At 48.2% G+C, this 8,669-nt stretch overlaps 1 protein-coding gene across 5 annotated transcripts in view; it reads left to right on the forward strand.

The window, feature by feature from the left end:
- The window catches only part of LOC106877781 (uncharacterized), a 248,611-nt gene that overhangs the window by 68,252 nt on the left and 171,690 nt on the right, over positions 1 to 8,669 (forward strand). The window contains exon 1 of one of the 5 annotated variants that reach the window (XM_089351010.1): positions 176 to 3,097. The exons of the other annotated variants lie outside the window; for them this stretch is intronic. The gene's annotated coding sequence lies outside the window, so the exon portion shown is untranslated. Of the gene's footprint in view, positions 1 to 175; positions 3,098 to 8,669 lie in introns of those variants that run through there. 5 annotated transcript variants of the gene reach the window in all.

Below are 8,669 nucleotides of genomic sequence, written 5' to 3' on the forward strand. Positions count from 1 at the left end.
GTTGCTGCCTCTCAAACTTTCCCCGCAACCAAGTAGAGGCGCTGCCTGTGGTCGAAGTCGAGGCCGAGGGGAAGAAGTTCAAGGCCCTCATGGACACGGGTTGCACAACTACCCTCGTGACGCCAAGGGTGGTGAAGAAATGGGATGGGACGAATAGCGTCCGGGCGGTCGATGGTAGATAGATCCGTTGCAGGAGCAGCTCCAGTCTGGAGATAGCGTTACCGAGTGCGGCGCTGAGGCTACGGGTGATCGTGATCGACTATGTGATAGACGAGGTTGATGTTGTGTTGGGGATGGATGCCATCAACCGTCTTGGTGGCGTTAGGATTGCAGGAGATGAGGTCACGTTCGGAAGTGTGGGGGCATCGTGCGCCGTGAGTCGGGACCGCCAGGGAGAGCAGAGCCCCGTCGGGAACAGCGCCGCTTACACCATCAAAGACAAAGATTTTCAGGTGGCGTTTGATGGTCGGAGGTGGACGATAGAGTGGCGATGGAAGGACAAGCCCCCACTACTAAAGAACAGGGTGAGCTGCTACCAGCATACGTTGAAAGGTCACGCCAGCGTCGAGTGCGACGAGGAGGTAGAGAGATGGATCAAGGAAGGAGTCCTTGTCCCGTGGAAAGAGGAGGTGGTGAGTGGAGTGCTGCCTCTGATGGCGGTGGTGCAGCCGACGAAAGGAAAAGTCAGACCGGTGCTGGACTTTAGGGAGCTGAACGACCATATATCGTGCCACACGGGAGGCGAGGCAATGGACGTTTGTGGTGAGATGTTACGTGTGTGGAGACAGTCGACCGGGGCAGCGACGATCGTCGACTTCAAGTCGGCATATTTGCAGCTCCATGTGAGTGACAAGCTGTGGCGATACCAGCTGGTGCGGTACAAGGGCCGGACTTACTGTTTAACCAGGCTGGGTTTCGGGCTGAATTCCGCTCCGAAAATTATGGCGATGGTGCTCAAGTCCATCCTAGGGAAAGAGGAGAGGATAAGGAAGGCCACCAGTTCCTACATCGACGACATTTTGGTTGACGAGACTGTAGTGCCAGCCACCGAGGTAGTGAGACACCTGGAGAGGATCGGGCTGATTGCGAAGCTGCCTGAGTCGATGGTGGGGAGAGCTGCGCTGGGGCTGAAGCTACAAAAAGACAGATCGAGCGAGCTGGTGTTCCGGAGAGGAAACGAGATCCCAGAGCTGAGTTCCAGCGTCAGCAGGAGAGAGTTGTTCTCGGTTTGTGGGAAGTTGATTGGAACTACCCGATCGCTGGTTGGTTGCGCATTGCATGCAGTTACACCAAGAGACGAGCAGAGGGGGAGAGTTGGAGTAACAAGGTGGGAGAAGCGACGGTGGCGATGATGCAAGAAATCCTGGAGAGAACCAGAGCGGAAGACCCGGTCAGAGGAAACTGGTATGTGCCCAAAACGGAGTGCGGGACGGTTTGGTGTGATGCTAACAGTATAGCGATAGGGGTTGTGTTGGAGATCGAAGGTGCTGAGGTGGAGGATGCGGCCTGGCTACGGAAAGCGGACAACTTCAACCACATCAATGTCGCCGAACTAGATGCAGTGCTGAAAGGGGTGAACTTGGCCTGAGATGGGGGCTGCGCTCGATCGAGATCCGGATGGATTTGGCCACCGTGGTCGGCTGGGTAGGAACAGTAATTACCAGTGAGAAGAGAGTCCGGACGAAAGGTGCCGTGGAGATGTTGGTGAAACGTCGCCTAGGAGTTCTGGGAGAGCTGATCGCCGAGTTCGGACTGAAGCTGAACGTGGTTTTCGTGCCTTTGGAAAGAAACAGGGCAGACACACTGACCAGGGTGAAAAGGGCGTGGCTGGAGGAACCGGAGGAAGCAAGGAAAGGGATAGTGGCAGCGTGTCGGCTGGGTGACTCCGAACTGAAGGAGCTACATGCTATGCACCACTTGGGGGTGGATAGGACCCTGTATCTGGTGAAAATGGTTGATGCTGACGCGACTAGGAGAAACATCAAGAAAGTGGTCGCGAAATGTGACAGATGCCAGTCCATTGACCCCGCCCCGGGTGGGCATGAGCAGGGGAACCTCTCAGTAGAGCGCAACTGGAAGAGACTGGCTGTGGATGTGACGCACTACCGTCAGGAAATGTATCTTAGCATGGTCGACTGCGGGCCGGGCCGGCTGGCTATTTGGAGGGAGCTGAGGACAGGCATTGCCGATAAGATTGCCCGCATTCTGAACGGGATATTCTTGGAGAGGGGTCCCGTGGAAGAACTGCTAATGGACAACGGGGCGGCGTTTCGTTCGGAAGCGTTGGGAGATATGCTTGACCTGTGGAAGGTGCGACGATTATTTAGAGCGGCGTATAGGCCGAGTGGCAATGGAATCGTTGAGAGGCACCATCGGACGATCAAGGCCATGGCTGAAAGGGGGCACATTTTGCCCCTGGAAGCGGTCTACTGGTACAACATGTCTCCCTGATCTGGACAAGCGAAAGAGTCTGTGCTGCACAGAGCGGTGTTCAAATATGAATGGAGGCATCCCAGTAAGACGCTGGAGTTCTGCGAGGAAGAGAAGGGACCTGCCGGCGTGAAAGTAGGGGAGGAAGTTTGGGTCAAGCTGCCGAAGGCACGCTGCACATCACAATGGGGCAGGGGAACAGTGACAGCGGTCAATTCTAGAAACAATGTATCTGTGGATGGAATGCCGCGTCATGTGCTGGACCTGCGCAGGATAGCCACTTCGTCGGATGAAGAGCACGATGGAAACGAGGCACCTGGCTCGAGAAGATCTCGACGTGTAAGGCGCCCACCCGGTTGGATAGTGGACTTTGAATTGGAGTAGGGGTGAACGTGATCTTTAAGATCAGGGTGGCGTGTGGTATGACGTCAGTGTCTGGGGAGGCTGACCGGAAGGGCGAGTTGACCGGAAGAGGAAAAAGGGCAGAGGGAGCCTCGATCGAGATTCGTGCCCTTTTCGAACGGGGTCGTGGTCAGGACGAGACGTGTTAAGCGACGGTCTAGGTTTGGGAGAAGCAGCTGCTATTCCTGGTGTTCTTTGGGTCGGGGCAAGCTTCAAGGATTGGATACCGCAAGACAGAGTCGCAGTCGACGAAAGGAAAACCGAGGTAAGGCGATTACATCTACTCGCACGCATACACCACAGCAACCATAACCTGTAATATTTCATGACTGGCAGGTTTGGAAGGTATTGATTAAAATTTGCAACGTAAAATATTAATTCATAACATAAAATATCATCTATCATTTAAAAGTGAAAAATGATTAGGATTATAAAACTTTATTATTCATCTCAATTTACCATCAAACCAATTAGAATCCACTAAAATTCCTTTGCTATGTCTCATTTTGGGAAATAAATTCCTGAAGCAACTGTAATCAGATTTATTTCTTCTGTTCTTTTTTTGTGTTACAAGTTTGCCAGAAAATTCAACTTCTCTTGTGTCAATCTTGACCAAAGACATGATTATTTTTCTCTGTGGCTAGTAAAATCTGCATTAAAGGAAGATCAGGCATTGGAAGTAAGGGAGGAAGTTGACATCATGGGAAAAAGCATGACTGGACATGTGTAGTATCGTTTACCTGAACACAAACATCTTGGCATTCATCTAAAACCTTTATGGAACCCAAAAGTTGTGCATTAATCCCAAACTCCCTTTACAGAATGTCCTGTGGTATGAATAATAAAGTTTTATAATCACTATTGTTTTGCACTTTTAATATTTTATGTTACAAATTGATATTTTGCATTGCAAATTTTAATCAACACCTTCCAAACCTGTGAGCTACACATTCTGCTGGGAAAATGCTTTTTTGGAGATCTGGAAAAAGATTCTAGGGATGTTGGGTTTGACATCAGGTGATAAGGGTCAGGCATACCACATTACCTATCCCCTTCTCTTCTTCTATCTGTCATGGATATGGGTTAGTATGGGCAGTTAGGAGTCCTCATTTTAATGCCTATATGACCTGGTCTAAACAGAGTGCACTCTGTTTAGACCAGCAGTTGCAACTCATTTGCTCAGCTCTCCCATGATTCGTATGCCTAAGGCAACCCTGGTCCACGTGGGGTATGTGCTACCCCATCCCTGGAGGTCAGGACATTGCTGTGGTAAATTGGTGCTCTCGGTGACCTGGTTTTGTTTGCCATGGGTCCCAAGCTCAATTGACCCATGTTGGGAAAGTAAACAGTCAATAAGTTCTCACCACTGATTCTGTTAACATTAATCATATGTTAACATTCCTCATACCTTTACATCCCTCCAGGGCTAGTTTAAGCTTGGTGTCTGGGATAAAATTAATTCTATTGTTGTATTCAGCTCTCCTAAGTGCTTCATTATAGTATTTCATGTCATTGTAGAAAATCCATTCATTGATGGAAAGGTTGGAAACCTTAATTGAGATACATTAGTTACATTATTTACATTATTTACATTTGATGTCTATTTGTCCTCATCTTGTTTGTTGTTAACATAACGTTTCGGCTGATATACCCTCCAGCCTTCATCAGGTGTCTTGGGGAAATTTTGAACCTGGGTTCTCATTCCTAAGGTATTTTTTGATGTTCTTCTTCTTCTTCTTCTTCTTCTTCTTCTTCTTCTTCTTATTATTATTATTATTATTATTCAGGTCACGGCCTGGAATCGAACTCGAAATCTTGGGGTTAGTTGCCCGCATTCTTAACCACTATGCCATATGCCATATGGCATAGTGGTTAAGAGTGCGGGCTACTAACTAAACTTTCATCGGAAGATGAAAGCAGTAAGGACTAGCAAATAACCAGAAAAGGAAGGAGGAAGAGGACAAAAAAAAAAAAAGAACAAAAGCAAACACAAACACAACTCCTGAAGACATTTTGAACTCTGACACAAACAACACCAACACCACAAAAACAATGATGCTCACAGCCATAAACACTAAAAACAGAGTTAATGGAATACATGGAAACAAACCTAACAGAAGATGACATAAAAACAAGCAACCACCCACACACAACACCACCAAACACGTCAAAATTTTGCACATAACACTCACCTTGCACTACACACTAAAATCTCTCTACCCCAATGCAGTAGAGGGATGTCAAAAATACTCCTCAAAAAAACTATACAGCAACCTCCTTGATGAAAAATCAAAGGAGGAGACAAAAATTTCGAACGGAAAACAACTCTCTGTTCCTTTCATTTGTGTTTTAAAACACGACTCATTAGGATCATGATCAAGATTGGTTGTGTGAATGCGTGTGGCTTGGGGACCCCTTGGAAACAAGGGTACCTCTTAAATGACATAAAGTCACATGAGTTAGGAATTATAGCCATAAGTGAGACCAGCATTCACGGCCCTGAAGTCCATGTTTGGCAGACGGTTTTACATTTATTTTTCTCCCTGTCTAACAAGAATGGGCAGTAGTGGCATGGCGGTACTTTTTCGCACGAGTCTGGATCTCGAAGTAAAGACGATATTCGTAGACCTGGAGGGTAGACTGGTTGTCCTGGATATCGACGACAGCAATGGGTGTGCTTTTCAACTCATATCAGTCTATGCACCGCCTTTAACAGGTCAGCCAGATTTCTTTCGATGTCTAGAAGTATTCCTAGAAACGTCTCGTCCTTTACTTTTAGTGGGGGATTGGAATGCTACCTTGGACACGCATCTAGACTACGTGGGGAGAGATAGGAATAGAAGGGGATGCAAATGCCTCAGAGACCTGCTCAGACACTTTCAACTGTCTAACAGGTACCGACTCAACCACCCAAATGCACCAATGTGCACATGGAGCAACCGCATTGGGTCGTCGAGATCGTATTTAGATAGAATACTGTGTAGGACAGTAGATAGAGATAGCTTAGGATGACCACAATTCCACATAGTCAGCTACATGGATCACAAACTCATGACGTGTACGCTAGACTTAGATAAGGCACATAGGCAGGGTCCCTGTTACTGGAAACTGAACGCATCTTTCCCGTCGAGACAGGTTTTCAGAGACTGGATTAGTATGCTATTAAAGAGGGCTTTTACAGGAGCAGTCATCAACAACAAATGGTGGTTTGCCCTCAAGAGAGCAATAAAAGCAGAAGCGATTAGGTATAGCAAAGCACTAGTGATAGATTAAAACAGAGTAAAGGATGGCCTAGTTAAGAATCTAGAAGAGGCGATTAGAAGTGGTATCGCATCCGACGTATTGGCGGCGAGGTTGGCCCTCGACCAACACTTCAACGCCAAACACGAAGGGTGTGTTGTCAGGGCTAGGATGCACGCTCTAAGGAACGAAGGTGTTGGAACCGCGTGAGAGGCCCGGGTGGCGGAGGTGCAACAGAGCAACAAAGCCACCATTCGGTCTCTGGTAGATGAACAGGGGCATGAATTACTCGAGCCCAGTAAAATGTGTGAGGCCTTTCAGCAACATTTTCCCCGACTGTGCGGGACGAGTGGCGAGCGAGAACGCAGGGTGGACTTCAGAGCCTACTTGCACGGCCTGTCATGACTTTCAGCAAGAGAGGCAGAGTGTTGTGTAGGTGCCATCATGGCGGCGGACGTGCGGGACGCGATGGCAGAATGCTCGAGAGACAAATCGCTGTGTTTGGATGGTCTGCTCTACGAGCTTTACAGTTGTATGCCAGACTTGTTTGGAGACGTCTTGACACCAGTGTACTGCAACTGGCAGCAAACAGGGAGCATCCCCAGTTTTGTGAGCCAAGGAGCCGTAACGCTGCTGAAGAAAGATCCAAACAAGGGGGACGTAATAGATAACTTTAGGCCCATCACTCTGCTCAATGCAGATTTGAAAATTTTGGTCAAGGTGTCAGCCAAGAGGTTGGCGCTTGTCATCGAGAAACTGGTCGAAAAGGCTCAAACGTGCGCTGTGCCGGGGAGGAGCATCCATGACAACCTCCATCTGATGCACTACATCATAGACAGGGTAGTTAAGGAACCTGGCATGGATGGGGCCCTGATCAAATTGGATCAATCCAAAGCTTTCGATAGGGTAGACTATCGATACTTGGAGGCTGTCCTCATAGCAGCTGGTTTAGGTCCCATCTTCCGCAGCTGGATAGCTGCCTTGTACAGATGCATCCGTTCGGTAATTCTCGTGAATGGGCATCTGTCGAGACCTTTCGACATTGCACATTCGATCTGTCAGGGATGCCCCTTCTCGTCACTTCTGTACGTATTGACTCTCAAGCCACTACTGCGGAAGCTGGCGATGCTCAGGGGCATCCCGTGAGAATTGGGATGCGGGACAAGTGTGTCGGCATACGCGGACGACGTCACCGTCATAGTGTCTAGCAACGACCACACCAAGCAGGTCGGTGAGACACTAAAAAACTACGAAGTGGTAACAGGAGCAAAAATCAACCAGGAAAAGTCAGTGGACTTGCGGCTCGGCACCTGGAGAGGCAAGCCTATGTCGTGGGAAGCTAGACCGACGGTCCGGTCAAGTTGCTAGGGGTCTGGTTTGGTCCAGACCTCCAAACAGAGAAGAACTGGGACGAGATGAGTAGGGTGGCCACTTTCGCCCGGCAATGTGCTGAGAGGAAGCTGTCCCTAAAAGGTCGGGCGAAGGTGGCGAACGCATACATCGCGTCCGTAATCTACTACCACCTAACCGTTGTCCCTTATCCCGACCCTCCCATCACCAAACTGGAATGCATCCTCTTCCGCCTCTTGTGGAAAGGACGTGTTCCGATGATCAGGCGATCCGTTTGCTGCCAACACCTGCTGTAAGGAGGGCTAGGCATGCTGTGATTAATGATGCGCAGACATGCGCTGAGCCTGCGATACCTCCAGCTCTATGTAGATGACAGTGGACAGGTGTGGTCACCGTTTGTGCGGCATGATTTCCCGCAGCTCGTCTCCATGACCAATTTCAGTCATGGATCAAGAAGAGAAAGAGGAAGGGCGAATGGCACCACAAGTGTCACGTTGCTCTCGAGCAACTATGCTGTCCCGGGTTGACCTTAAGCGACTGCATCACAACCAAAGCATTCTATAGGGGACTAGTTGTTTCTTTCCCGGATGGATACAATTGTGCAGAGTCCGTTTGTCTCAATATGAAAAAGCTGTTTGAATGTCGACGTTTGAAGATATTTGTAACTGAAGTTAAAAAAAACATAGTAATTAGAAAGAGCGTAAGCTATAGCTTTTTTTTTTTAATGCACAAAAAATTGAAATTATTTTTTTCTGTGCCTCTGATTAAAATTTTCCAAAAACAAACCCAGCCACATTACTTGGAAAAAAATAATCTTTATTGTGCTGGTTTTTCGTAAAATTTCGCGCATAGGAAAGGCAACAGAATCGCCCCTCCCCACTTTGAATGGGATATTCCTATCTTAAAAAGTAATAATCGATTATCTCGGTAACCATGGGAGTTGGAGGGCAATAAAAATCTGAACAAGTGCGGACCATGCTACCGCTCTGTGCTGAATTTCACACGATTCCACTACACCGTTCTTGAGTGAATCTGCTGACACTCAATCAATCAATCAATCAATCAATCAAGCAATCAAGAACACTGCAATTTATAGTATAGATTAGTGGAGAGGAGGTACGACGACAATCTTGGGGCGAACCTGGATGTCGACAGGGTATACCTGACCTGCCCGTTCAAGACGACTTTCGGGCCGGGACCTATGGACAACTTCTAGAGATCCCTGGCTTGGCAGTGCTATCGAGAAG

The sequence above is a fragment of the Octopus bimaculoides genome, chromosome 4, assembly GCF_046866305.1.
Source record: "Octopus bimaculoides isolate indiv1 chromosome 4, ASM4686630v1, whole genome shotgun sequence".
In the NCBI taxonomy this organism is placed as follows: Eukaryota; Metazoa; Mollusca; class Cephalopoda; order Octopoda; family Octopodidae; genus Octopus; species Octopus bimaculoides.